General features: G+C 42.7%; 1 pseudogene; it reads right to left on the bottom strand.

The window, feature by feature from the left end:
* Positions 1-6,231: 6,231 nt before the first annotated feature.
* LOC129186224 (alkaline phosphatase-like) lies at positions 6,232-14,750 on the bottom strand (annotated as a pseudogene).
* Positions 14,751-14,975: the final 225 nt, after the last annotated feature.

Below are 14,975 nucleotides of genomic sequence, written 5' to 3'. Positions count from 1 at the left end.
AACTGTGATAAATGAGGGAGTACTATATTCAGATATTATATTGGCTTTTCGGCAGCAGTGCACAACCGGTCACTTCTGGTCACGTGACGGCGCCGGTGCGGTGACGTCATCATTCTCAGAAAGTAGTGTTTTGCTTGGGCACACAACAACAACAAGGCGTTGTGGTCAGAGTTTCCCATTCTGGAAGCCGTTGTCAAAAAATGCCGTTTCAGGACACCCATAATGCCGTTGCTGTGTGGCTGAAAAGCCGAAATGACAAAATACCGTATTTTACTGTTTCGGCCTGAAAATGTTCCCGTGTGGACAGGCCCTTAGTCGGTCTTGGCAGGCATCACTATTGTTTTGTATGGTCAGGGCTCATAGATTTGCCACCACTTTCCATTGCATTTTTTTCTCACTTTCCAATTTGCATCTTAAATCCTCTTTGAGCACTCTGGCTTTATGTTTCATCAGCCTTTCACCACTTCCTTTTCACACCCTTTCAGAGCTTGCTAAATCTTAACATGCCATGCGCAAGATTGGTGGAGCCGTCTGAGAAGGAGGTTGAAAAGGCCCATCATTCACTGCTGTGTAGCTCAACTTGCGCATGCAGCTGCGAAGGGGCGCTGTTGAGGAGAGGCTGGGCACACGCCAAGCGACTACAAAAGAGAATAGCTCTCAGGAACTGAAAGTGGAAGAAAAGTACGGCGAAAGCCCAAATAGGTTGAAACTGGGTTGATGTGCAGAATTCATTATTGTGTGATATTTCCAGTCTATTTCCTGTTCAAATTGTCATTTGTTAAGTTCAACTATTCGATTTTTCATTGGCAGAAAAGCAGCGCTACATCAGTGATGTCACCGCATAGCTGAAAGATTCCTGTATTGCTCACACCCACAGTTGTGGCTCGTTTGTGGCAATTGTGGAGTGTTGTAATCTTAAAGAAGTAGGGTTTCTTGTGGAGGTCAGGCACAGAACTTCTAGATTGGCTGCCTGGGGTCCACAAAAGGGGATCGGAGAGCGTGTTTACAATCCTCAGGTTTGGGGAAAGTCTATTCACATGCTGCACACTCCTGTGCAGCATGTTTCTTCAAATCCAGGAGGTGCAATGTGTTTTTTCCCCCACTGTGGAGTAATGGCCTCCTCACGAGGGTTTAAAGGGATCCATGGTTGTTTGCCTGTGGAAAAGGCATTTGACCGTGTTCCTTGTGGTGTTTCCAAGAGTATGGGGTTTGGAGAGGCTACTATGGGCCACTTGGTCTCTCCACAGGAGCTTGGCACACATTGGTGGCAACTCAACTCCAGTAGATTTTCTTATTTTATTTGACTCTTAAACTATTTACAGGGAGTTGTCAGGTTAGACTGATAATCTTTGAATCATAGATGAATGGAATCAAATTACTACTCAGACTAACCACAGTTGTAACAATCGTTGTTACATACCAGGGGTTCCTCCGGTCTTCTCTCGTTACAATAATTTAAGTAGTGGCGTCTTTTTGTTGTCCATCGAATTTGCCAATTATTTACTCTGTACAACCACCTAGTATCATATAATGCATGTCATAGGTATGTCATAGGTATCAAACTAGTACATTTTGCATCATACACACTTGTTGCAAACGTTTCGGACAGCAGGGGAGGGAGCCTTGGTCTTGCGAAAATCCTCATAAAGTTTTTTGTCAGAGGATGCGATCACATCCTCAGAATGTGTGGGTGTTGATCTCCTCAAATTTGAAGTAGTAAACCAGTTAGTAGTTAGAATTGTCAAGCGTAAATAAATCTGCTGCTACTTTTTGCAACAGCCACTCTGGAAGCTCAGTGGGGAAAAGCTGGGGTTGTGGATGATAAACCCATGCAACCGGATATCTGGCTTGACACGCAAGAGAAACAGCTGCGTCGATGGCAACCTCCTGGATCGAAAAGAATCAGCCTTAGACCGTTAGATTATTTGATTGGCGAGACATGCACCGATGATCGCGAGACTAGCAATCGGTTGACAGTGCAGCTGTATAACAACCGTAGCATGCCATAACTGAAGACAACAATGGATGTGAATAGTAGCAGCACGCTAGCGCTAGTGAGTCACCGCGATTGATTTTCAACACATCGGCTAAACAAAAATCTAAATCTAATGTCATTCCTTGACGTTCCCCATGCAGGTTGCCAAGTCCGTACTGCACATTGCTATGGGGATAAGAAGTCTGGAGCCTTTTAGTCACAAAGCATCATGCACAGTTAACAAACGTCCTTTTAGTTGCCCTCTGTGTCATGCACATGTCACTAGCTGGCATGTTGTTGACTATTCCCCCAATGTAAATGTTAGTCTTCTCCATTAAATCTTTGTCTGGACCTGAGTTTGAGGCTACTGGTACGTGTGACAGTGTGTTTGCTGTGTGTACTGCTTTGCCTGGTGTGTGCAAAACATCATATAGCTGTACTACATTAGTCTAAGTCTAAATCTCTGTATTCTTGGTAGTAGCTTGGTTAGCACTTGGTAACCTAGTAGGCCAACTAACAGCTTGTGATCCGTTTCCAAAGAAAAATGTTTCCCCATCTTGAATTCTCTGAACCTGTCACATCCCCACGTCAGTGCCGACGCCTCTTTTTCCACTTGTGCATACCTCTGTTCTGTGTCATTGAGCGTGATGCATAAGCAACCGCCGTCCACGGTTCTCCCTCCTTTTGCAGGAGAACAGCTTCGAGTCCATACAATGATGCATTCACTGACAGCTTCAGCTCATAAAGGATGAACACTGGGGTCATGGTGAGATAGTCCTCGAGTTGGTGAAACACTGTCGTTGTGCACAGCTCCAGATCCACTGGTTCTTTTTTGAAAGAAGGTCTCTCAGACTTGTCCTTTTCCGCTAGTTCTGGGATGGATTTTCCTAATTGGATTGAATTTGATCAGGGTTGGGCTGCACACCTTCTGCCAACAGGAAGCGTACCAAAACCTGACTCTCACTCTGACTCCGTTCACACACGTTAAGTGTGACACCGGTTTCTCATAGCTTGTGTAGCACTGCATGAAGTCTGGTGTCGTGCTCATCTTGATCTTTCTCCCATTAAAAAATGTTGTCCATATGACAAATCACTCCCTGAGGATCACTGACATCCTCCACTGGAAGTGTTCAGGCGCTGAACTGTAGGCTATTGAAGTGGAAACATCGTTATAATGTGAAACGTGTTAGAGTGTGCCTTGCTGATTCTGGGAACAATGGGATCTGCCAGAAAGCCTGTGCTCCTTCAAGAGATCACAGTGTGTGGTCCACAGAAGGTAAGATGTACCTCTCTCTGCAGACCACTCTGTTGAGACAGGTGAGGTCAACGCAGATTCCCACAGAGCCATTTTTTCCCCCCGTTTGCTTTTCCACCTTTCAAATGACTCCCATCGTTTCCACTTTCTCCAACTCCTCCTTCACTTTGCGTAGTAGAAATGGGTCAGCATCTGGCTTGAGACTGATTTTGTGTGGCTAATTTTGACACTTTTGGGTTGCAACTCAGTCATCACTCCCTTGTGCTGTCTGCCTTGGTTGATTTTCACGCTCGCTGGTCTACTTAGCAATGCCACCTATAGGCATTTTAATACATACACTGGTTCCTGAATCACTTGCTTGAAAATGCACAACAATGCTTTGTAATGGTCTATCACAAACAATCCTGTGCCAACGGGGCCAATCAATGCTCTATTGCACCTTTTTGAGTAAGAGAGCCATGAAAGTCACATTTTTTAAATTGTATTTCCATGAAAGCCATATCATATTTTTTAGCACTGAATATAACTACGTAAATGCATGCGTTTTCAGGCAAGACCAAGTAAGCATATACATAGTAATATAGTAAGCATTTATTATTTTTAATAATGTTGTTATACTGAAGCTAATCCATAAATAAAATACGTATTACCATTAATGTGACTTCTGGTGCTGCATGGTTTTGCTAATGGCTTTGTAGTCTGGTTGATATGTGGTGAGGTTAAGCTTCATGCAAGCGTTGAAGCTAAACGTGGTCAATACGGAAATACCCACACGCTGCAGTGTGTGCAACGTGACAGGAAGTGCATTCCAAGTTTTGGCAATCAGCTGGTCTGGGGGGTGAAGTCTTTTCATTTCACTTGTGTTTGCTTGCCAGCTCTGCTTTCTGTCCGCCGTACAAGTTCTTCCAAATCTTCATTCAGTGATGTTGCTGGAGCAATAATAAAGTTGACCACCCGAATGACCAGCGCCATCACCTCACAAAGCTGCTCGCCGCCTGATGTAGGATGCAATGAAAAGTAGTAGCTCTTGGCATGCCTTCTTCCGACTGTCCCCGCTGCATATTTAGATGCAAATGGAGCATGGCGTGTGTCAAAGTGCCTCTTTATATTTGACCGTTTCATTGATGAAATTTTATCACTGCAAAACCGCCCCCGCCAAACCTGCTGTCTCTATGAAGGTAAATTGCTCTGTCCATTTGTCCTGAAATGGACTGTACTCCTCATCTTTTTCTTTTCGCCATCTTCCTGTCACGTGTTTGCAGATTTAGCTAGGCGGGAAGTTTACTGTTTGACCACGCGATGACCCGGGAGGCTGCCGCATTATCCAATTAGAATCTTGTTTTGGCATCTGACCCGGAAACTAGTGGAAGGACAGTTGGCATCCGCATTGCGTTAGGATGCATTATGTATAATAATATATAATGTTTTATATTTTGAACTTTTTTTTGACACTGTTTTCTGTAATGTTTCACTTTAAAATGTCAGCGAAAACAAAAAAGAACATGAAAATGTATAGTGTTAAGAAACGGGTGAGAGCCAGAGGCAGACATCAAAAGAGCCATACAGTGTACTGTATGGGCCATAGGTTCCCGACCCCTCCTCTACTGGTTTCTGTAAGCCTGGAGTCACGATCAGGAATGCTGTGGTATTTCTACCCTGTAATGTCTCAACCTTGACTCTGACTTTAAGGTTTTTGATGGTTCCGTCAGCATACCAGGGGTCTGTGCCGCCATCTAGTCATCACACTTTACTATAAAGTCCTTTTTTTCCATGTGCAAGTCACATCTTTGGCTAGACAGTGGAATTTTCCATATACAATAGGGTTGATTTTTCCCTTTTTTTTGCATTGTGGCCATCTATTGCCATTTTTGTCTTTGTGGACGTGTTTTTTTTGTTGAACCGATGTCTTCAGTGTGTACGCTTTTTGTTTCTTTCATTTTGCTGTCACAGCATCTGTTTCTCCTTTGGCCTCACCTCTGAGGTCAGTTTGCTGTTTCTTAATCACTTCTGACTAGTAAGAGCCGTCTCCAGCATCAGAGCTTTGTCTAGTTGCATGCGCTCTCCAAGACTGATATCTCTGAGTCCTGCCACGAGGCGGTCTTGTATCAATTCATTGTGAAGTGTATGTGTGTCTTATCAAATGTGTGTGTGTACACGAGTCCTCGATGGATGGTTGGATGTGGCCCAACATGCTAACGTCTAGGGATGACGCTCATCCCTACTTACATCACCTATGTGCTTACAATGTTGTGGAATAATAAGAAGGACAACAAGACACATCTGCAGTTGAGGGAGAAGGGCTCCCTCGTTTATTTCGTTCGCCCAGTGCACAATAACAATGGCGTGGATTACCAGAACTCTGTCCTTATTTGGAACTTTTGGCAGGACATTTTGGAATCGAATAACAGCTGGAACATAATCTGTAATTCAGGTCATGTTGACCCCCACTAAGTCACGTAGGCCTCACAAGTTCAATTGGCGTTCACCAAAAAAAAAAGTCATCTCGAGTTCACAGGAAAAGAATCGTTTTACAATAACATCACCCACACAGAGGAAGACGCGGATGTTTGGTTGAAGGAGCGGAACAATGGAAGAGGCAAGTGAAAATGACAATAACGACAAAAGAGAAGGAAAACAAAATAAAAAAGTCAAAAGTGTTAGCATTTCAGTCAAAATAGCAAATTGAACAACGTGACGTGGAGCCGCTGTAACGTGGCTGTCATGTTCCGCAGGACAGGAGGTTAGCATCTCATTTCTCGTCTCATTTCTCTTGACCTGTTCCAACTGCTGAGGACTACAGTGTATGTTTTTTCACAGAGCTTTTTTCCCCACTCTGTCACTTTTTGTTGTTTATCCCCGCTCAAGTACGGCACCTGCTTTATTAAAAGACTTTTATTTTCAAACACTGTCTCTCAGAGTCATTCATAACACACCAGTGCAGCGGAAGAGCCGACCCGAGACAATTAACAAATCAATGAGATAAACGTTAATGTACCTTGCTAACATAACGTTAGCCGTGTGGAGGGCTAGCTTTCTCTTACCAATGGCTACTGTCAAATGAGTGTTTAGTTTATTAGGACGGCAACGTGGCTTCATACAGGACTTTCACATCACTGTGAGTTAAGAAGATGGAAAATAAAAACATTTTAGCTCACTAATCAGTAGCTGGTCGTTTCTAGCAGAAAATAGTGTGTAAAAGAACAAGGAACTGTACGTCTCAATCTCTTGGCTGATGGATAAAATATCAATTAACTAATTATTATTTATCTCTTTTTTTCATGGAATCCTCACAGTTTCGGATGGATTTGTTCCAATGTAACATGTGAATTTAGGAAATAGAAGTGTTGATTGTCTGAAATAATGGTTGTTCATTATAAAGTGAAATGTCTTATTTTCTCTTGTGTATTTATAATTGCACATTAACAAATGATTAATCAAATGAATTTTCAGTAATGTACCTGATGACTAAACTATGTGATAGCTGCAGCCCTAGCCTTTAAACACATTTCTCATATATTCCCCCTCTGCACCGAGGAAAAATATAAAAATCACTCCCCCAACAGTCTTCCTCTGCTCCTGACCATTGTCACGGCCATGACACGGTGTCGTACCTTGTGTATGTGGGTTCAGACAGACAACATGGCGTAATCAACATATGAGCTTTCTTTATTCACACCTTCCAGCAACAGCCATCTGTATCCCGTAACGTCTGATCTTTGACCAAAATAAAAGCACACCAGTAAAATATAACACGGTTGCTCCACAGACCGTATGACGGCTGTCCCACTCAGACTGGAGCACTTAGCCGTGTTGTTGCCGATGCAGACTGCGTAGGCCATAACGTACGAAATGTAGTTCTGCTCTTGGACGCCATGCAGCCGGTGAGCCAGTGGACCTTTAGCGTACACAGCCACAGCCTGGTAGTCGTTAATGTATTTCCTTAAATTCTGCTTTGACGTCACCTGTCACTTTTAATCGGCCTGTTACCATTTGAACATTAAGTTAGCTTTTTTTTATATAAGGTTCAAGGATGTGATTGCCGAACAGGTGACCAAAGAGAAGGAAATGACCAAGGAGGCACAGCCTAATCACAGTAAAAGTATCACAGTGTATTTCTAATACAGGCACGCCAAATTACCCTGTTTCCTTTAAATTTAATAAATAAATAAACTGTCAAAGATTTTAACCCCCTCAATGGTAGACCCAAAGTTACGCCCTTGCCCACGGAGATTCAAACCCAGATCTTCCCGATCTGCTGACTTTGTGGCCAACATGCTAACCACATTTCAGGAATTTTTGTATTTATTTGTAATTTGTAAACCATGTAAATTGGGTGTTATCTTATAATTAAAGACAAAGGTAAAAACCATGGTGTTCAATTTTGTATGTAAATGCATATGTAAATTCCCGATGGAGGGCGTTGCCATATGAAATCTTGGTTGGCTGCTGGAAAAGGAGGGGGTGCTTGGGTAACGCCTTGCTTTTGGTTGGCGGAGCTCTGGGCTGGGCTTCCAGAGGTCTGGGCAGCCATGGTGCCATGAGCCGGGGAAGGCAGGTTGCTGGCTGGATGGGGGGCCTCCCTACTATTCGCCCTCGTCGGGGGCTCCTCTGTCTGGTGGGGTTGTGTGATTGAATCGTACCACATTCAATCACACACGCACCAGTGGGCATGAGTGGCCTTTTCTGCATCATTACTCATCCCGCGGCTGTATTTGGACACATTATTATCGTCAATATTCTTCTTCAATATCTATTATCTTGCCTAAAGCGCCACTTTGAGTAGGGCTGGCACTGTGTTCATACTATAGTTAAAAGTGGAGACGTTCTCGCTTTCGCCGTTTCACCGTTTCAACTTGTAACCTGGTGCGTTTCCATATGAGATGGCGGTGTAGGGCTTCTGGTCAACATCACTTACCTCAGGGGCCAAGCCTACGGAAGTAGAGAGCTGTGATATCCAAAAATATTGGGATAGTACTGAAACATTTATTCCAGTCAATATAGAATTCATAACCTACCGAAAATGCTGTTTCCTCTGTAGGTGTAGCCTCCAAAGTTGAACACATGTAAATGGTCAGCAGTGATGACGGTCATTCTATCAAATATGCTGGTCAGAATACCCGCTCGACCGATGGCTCTATCCATTTCCACGGCATCGTGCAGGGCCCTGTTTTCGTGGTGACAGTGGTCGATACGTTCTCCTGAAAGTCAAGCCATCATGTCCATCCCAGCCAACTTGATCCTTTGCAAAATGTGGAACAAACCCACTTTCTTCTAGCAGATAAAATCTATTGGGGTTCTTCCTAAGGATCTTAATGGCCATGTCCGCCATCTATGGGACTGAAGGCTCATTGTCAGTATTTCTCTCCAATTTGTACATGAGATCCTTAGATTCAAATAGACCTGCAAAAATAGATATGGGATGTGGGACACAGGATGTACCACACTCTAAGCCGCTGGCAGAAGAAACTCACTGAGACTCACCTGACTTGTTCCACACAAAATGGCCTCTATGGACATTTTGACACAATCACAGCAAAGTAAATGAACTGGTCAACTTGGAAAGGCTAAATGTGCTTTTGGGGCTTAATTTGTCCTTCATTTTGTCGATCCACTCCTGCACCAGGTTCCGGCCATCGTTCGGCATGCCATTGTGCGTACCGATGTCGGGGTACTCGACATCCAGCGTGTTTTTGGTGTACGCCGTACTTCCTTCCGCCACCCATAATAACCAGAAAGACCACAAGAAAAGAAGGAACAGTTCATCACAGAGCTCCTACTAATAGTTTAGGTTTTAAGTGTGCTGCTGGTTGCACTATAACTACAAGACTTCAACATATGGAGATGTTTAACAAAACTGCCTGTTAATAATTGATTTTGGCAACCAAGCCAGTTGAAGAGGATCTCTCGTGACACATGGTAGAACCGATTGCAAGATGTCTTTTAATGTCTTTCCATCAGACACATACATTCAGTTAAAAAATAAAGCAGATGGGTGTAGTCAGTGTGGCGTCACGCATTCCTTGCAGTTTACATTCATACATTTTCACTCAACAGAATGCCAAGACTTCTGTCCAATTCCGTTAATGAATAAGGAGTGTCTCGGAAGCCCCACAATAGAATTCCTGGCTGTTGTGTCCATTTTTAAACCATAGGGTGGCCATGTGTCAATGACTGAGCCAACATTACACCCTGAAGCAGGGCCTCCTCCTCCCTAAACATTTTTGGAAAATTTGATCCATTTTGCCTTCAACATAACAGAAATTTGCTGAACAGGGTTTCAACAATGTGCTCTAACTTCTTCAATACTTTGGATAGACAAGTAAATGACGCATCATTGCACTTTATTCAAATAAAATGTCAATGCATTTAACATTAATTGTTGTTTACTTGTTTGTTTATATCCATAATTAATTTATACCTGATTTCCTTACTATCTAGGAAACTTCACCTGCACTGTCCAGTATCCAGGTATTTATTTCACAGTCAGACTGGTTGAATTTTTGGCTAAAAAGCTACAGAATCGATTTAAAGTTACTGAATCGTTTCGGATCGTATCATTCTAAATGAACCAATATCGTCCTTGAATCGTATCGGCAACCACGAATCGTGATACGAACCGAATCGTTATTAAAACGAATCGTTACACTCCTAGTATTATCCCAACTGATGCTTTTAACTCGCGTCAATATTTGGAATATTTTCAAACAGTTGTCTGATGATGTCTATGCAGCCACTCAGCTGGCATATCGCTGTCAGAGTACCAGTGGCGTTCCACACTGTGGGCATAAGCAGCGCTGGGCGTGGCACCATTGAAGCGAATCTGACTTTCTGCAGAGGGCACGACAGTTTCTGAATACAAGGTACGTGTTTAATATTACTGTTTCTCTAGACAGTAGCATAGAAAATGTTTGCAGTACTTGGTGGCTATGCTTGTGACTTTTGATGTGCAATCTGTGTATGTTGTTCTCCACTGACTGGCATTACGGCAATGAGTAAAGCAATGAAGAGTAACTACATACTGAATGTACTTTACTGTAAGTGTAGACGGACCAGAGTAGAGTGTACTTGGTTTATACACACATACACAAACAGTACTAGTTTTAAACGAAATACCCACTGAAACAAGTGGGTATTTCAAATATGTGAGTGTGCATGGTGTGTTGAATTAAGCTGTGAAATAATTTAAAACAAGGCAATCAAACAGAATCACTTATCTTCTGCGTCAGACGAAATGACTATGATGAACTTCTAGTTGAGCTCCATGTGATTTGGTAATCACATGCATGACTTCAACATAATACACACATATAAGTTGCTAAATAACCACAGCAAGGTACATGCTTTGTCTGCCGTTGAGTGTTTTGAACCAAAACCTCATCACCTTGGACAAAGACATATAGGGGAACTTGTCCATCTCGAGCTGGGTTTCCTACCCAGGCTGTCCACTCAGCTGACCCTTCAGTATCCTAGTGGCTGTCACTGTGGAAATGCCCATCCCTTTGAACGCCAGAAACAGGTCAACCGTTAGGAATACATTTGTTTTTCCTTTGGGGAAGGTCAACCAATAAATCAATCAGACATGATTGATTGGTTGATTGATGCAAATTAGTCAGTTTACACTAAATATCTTTCAAGACGAGATGAGCATTGTGGGACATAAAGCCCTCATGTAAACAACATTATTATTTCAGCTCTAGTCACATAGATTTTTCTGATAGCGAGTCAAACAGTAGATTTCACAGACATTTATATGCCTGTGAAATTTTATACAGTGAAATATTAACGCAGCTGTCTGAATGTCGACATTCAATTAATCAGATGTTTGACAACATCAGCGCCAGTGTCTGGTGTGACATATAAAATACTCAGATAGTGATAATCGTTTCTAACACAAAAGGCCAGGAATTCTCTGTAACCTTATACACGGGCAACTCTGTTACAGCTCTGATGCCACAGCTGAAATTGCCCACTCGGTGCCGTTACAGTAAAAGGTAGCAAAATGCTTGCTTTTACCGGTAGTGAAACTGTACTTCTGATACACCGCATTTGGTGGGGAAACATGTGAGAACAGGATATGTTTGCACCACTTCAACCACTGCTCTTTCCTTCCCCGTGTCGATTATGACTAAACACAACTTTCTCCAGTGCAACCACCATTGCCTGTTCTAATATGTTAGCGGCAAGACTCTGCCAGTTTTCCAGCCATGCTAACATGACCATGCATGCAGAGCTGGGCAGGAAGGAGGAATGTCACGATGTTGCCTCAGTACCGGAGCCCGAGGGAGGACACAAGTTTGGCCTACGAGCGAGCGCCGTTATTTGTTTTTCCACTATTCATTTACCACGCACGGCTGGGACTGACAAACTAAAATTGACCACAGTAAATCTGTCAACATGGCTGGGAGCGAATAAACCCAATACATTTATTTTCTGTGCTTTGATCAGACAGGTGATAAATGTGACTTACCATCGCAGAGGAACAAGATGAGGTTCTTTGCTCTGATCTGGTTTAGCTGTTGCAGCGTCAGCTCGTTTTGCAGTCTCCGCTGGGCCAGTGATCTCCAGAAGTTAGTTCCTTTTCTTTCTCTGTGTGAACACCAATTTGGAGAAATAAGTTATGATGTGAACTATAAGACTGAAAAACAGCCTTCGGATAGGCAACCTGGAAGCATGTTTCGATGTAGACCCTAGGTTCCCAAAGTGGGGTACGCATACCCCCGGGGTTACAGCAATTGTCATAGGGGGTACATGAATAATGAAAAACAATTACTGCCTAACACTCGCAATTACGAGTGCGCTTGAATGCCTCACAGCACAAGGAGAATGGAGCAGAAAGCAGGAAGGAGACAGCATAAATGTGTTTATTGCTCTGTGTGTATTATATGAACAAAGAGATAAGTTTGAAAATTATTTTGTGGATTAAAGGCATAGTTCGGATGTTTTGTTGTACGACATCCCCATTAGCAGTGTAGTCCATTAACAATAACTTACCCCCCACTTTGTCCCGTGAGCTCAGTTTTGGTTGGATTTCGGTGACTAGAAACGTTATTCCGGTTAGACGCTGGGGCTGCTTAAGAAAAGAGTTTGGCTTCTCAAAGCAGTATGTGCTCAAAAGAGTAATACATTTGCATTACAAAAATGCCTTCTCGAAAAACTCAAACCTCACAAATCGCTTGGCTTTACTTTCTCTGACGTCGTATTAATGTGCGCTATCGGCTGTCCATTGTTGTGCATGGGATGAAGATTTATCCGCCACGAGCGTCTTGTTTACATATGTGTTCAGTGTTCCACATTGATTGATGTTTTTACGCATTAAGGTTTTGTTTGGACAGTCATTGTACAGATACATTAATGCATAGCATAACGATGTTCATTTTACACCAGGAAATCTAGTTGGACAAATGCCTACAACCTTAAATGCCCTAAAGTGGAAGATTATGTGTCTTACAAAGATCACTTGCTGGGAAACTTGACATGGCCCAGACACGCTGCAAAAAGACAGCAGCAGATGATGAGGAGCGTCTGCGCTTTCAATTTCATGTTGTCGTCTCAGTGAGGGCGATTTGTCCGTCTCGATTCTGCCACAACAATGGCGAGGAAGCTTGTCTGTGGGCGAGAAAATGGTGAAGCAATTATAATGACTGGTATATGACACGTCTTCGGTGACAACTCCATGCGGCATACCTGCTTTAGGAGCTGCAATGCATACAATAAAAACTAGAAGATGTCAGGGAGGTTTGTTAGCTTATGCGGTTGACAGGGTAAATTAAGTCTTAAGCCCTAGGGGTAAATACTAGGGTGTCACAAGATCTCGCTAGATTCAAATGTGACCAGATTTCTCGTTCAGAAAAAAACTGTCTTGCGGTAATAAATTGATTAATTTATCACACAATGAATGAAAATAAACTTGATTATTTTGCCGACCTAGATACAGGCAGGAGAAGGTTCGCTTTGTGCGTGTTTTCATCCCCTGGGCGCGTTTGCTCCATGAAGCAAAGGCTTGAACAAAGTGAGCCCTCTTGTCAGTCAGAGTGTTTCTTTTTGTCTCTGTTAGGAGAGGCAGGGCTGCTAGCGTAGCAGAGAGTGTTGTCTTGTGAGGAGCAATGCAAGGTAACAGAGGTGAGCCCACCAACACGGATGAGCCAGTATGCCAAATTTGTCCCAAAGTGGTGGCAACAAAAAGGCAATGCAATAAACCTCGCCACCGAAAACAAAACCACTGACACCGTTTCCCCAAAGGGGAAAAAACTACACATATAGATGCAGAGCCTTTGTCCCGACAGCCAACACTCACTGAGACGTTTAATCGATGTGACTCAGTTAAATGAAAAAGTCTGTTTGGCCAGTCATATGTACTACTCGCAAAAAGTTAGGGATATGCGCAACTGTTACGTTCGAGAACGCAAGTTGTGCGTTAAGTGTGTTATGTACTGAACATGTTGGACATGTGCATTCATAATGAGAGGCTCAAATTAAGTCCACCTGTTAAGTGTATACAGTACAGTAGTACATTTTAGGTTCATTCTGAAATGTACATGAAATATCCCTAACTTCTTGTGAGTAGTATATTTTTTCATTGTATTTTTCTTAACAATATTTAAATCTTGTCTCGGCTCGTAGACCCAATCTCGTGCATCGTCTCGTCTCGTGAGTTGGGTGTCTTGTCACACCCCTCCTAACAACCTGTCTGTGTTACCTCCTCATATCTCGGGATGAAAGATAGATGGATGGATAGATGGATGAGTGGAACAGAGGGCTCTGCTGCCTGATACACAGATAGACTGACAGATAGATAGATAGACACATAAGGAGAATGGATGGAGCATCTATTTTCGGCCATGACTGTATATATCTATAGTCTCGGTAGGGTCCCCGAGGACGTACATTTTTGTTCGACCTGAAAAAAATAACTGCCGTTCATGGCGGTCACTTACTGCTGTCTCATACACGTGTACATGTCCATACGTCTTTTGTGCATCTTTTGCGACATATTTTTCCAAAAACTTGTGGTTGAACTTCATTTTTAGACACACTTGTCTTGAAAAGATCCACTGTAATCCAAGAACAGCCCTATAAGGATAATTTATTTAAACACAATCATATTCCACTTAGTTAACAAACTTTTTATTTGAACAACAATACAATCTGCTGGATTGGCTGAGGCACTGCTCCTCTCGCCCCTAACGTAAAATGATGCCATTAATTTGTTGGTTTACACACTCAGTCAGGCCTTCATCATTACTCACACCCTCCCCCTTTCTTCCTCAGGTTTAGAGTCAAGGGTATTTTAATGGGATTGAGCTCCATAACGCCCAGAGGTTTAAGGGCCAGGATAAAGCCGATTAACACGAATTGAATGACTGCACACAGAAAATTGAACACATTTAGCTAAAGCCTTAAACTGGTCCATTTGCTAACAAAATCATTATATTGCAAGATCCACAATTCAAACTCACAAACCTCCAAACACCTTAGAAGAATTTTAATGGGCGCCTTCGCACTTGACTTACTGCTGGCCATGTTCAAAATTTTCATGGACAGAATTTCTAGGTCAGGTGTGCTCACACATTTTCAGCCTGCAAGCTACTTTTAAAATGACCAAGTCTCAAAGATCTACCTGCCACTATAAATATAGAAAATATAGATATTTACTGTATTTCTTCAAAAAAATATGAGTATGTATTTATGTACATTATACATGTATATCAGGGGTGCACACACTTTTTCGGCATGCAAGTTACAAGT

This window comes from Dunckerocampus dactyliophorus, chromosome 8 (genome assembly GCF_027744805.1).
Source record: "Dunckerocampus dactyliophorus isolate RoL2022-P2 chromosome 8, RoL_Ddac_1.1, whole genome shotgun sequence".
NCBI classification, from domain to species: Eukaryota; Metazoa; Chordata; class Actinopteri; order Syngnathiformes; family Syngnathidae; genus Dunckerocampus; species Dunckerocampus dactyliophorus.
Note: the sequence above shows the minus strand (reverse complement) of the source record. Positions and strands in the feature narration are given on the sequence as shown.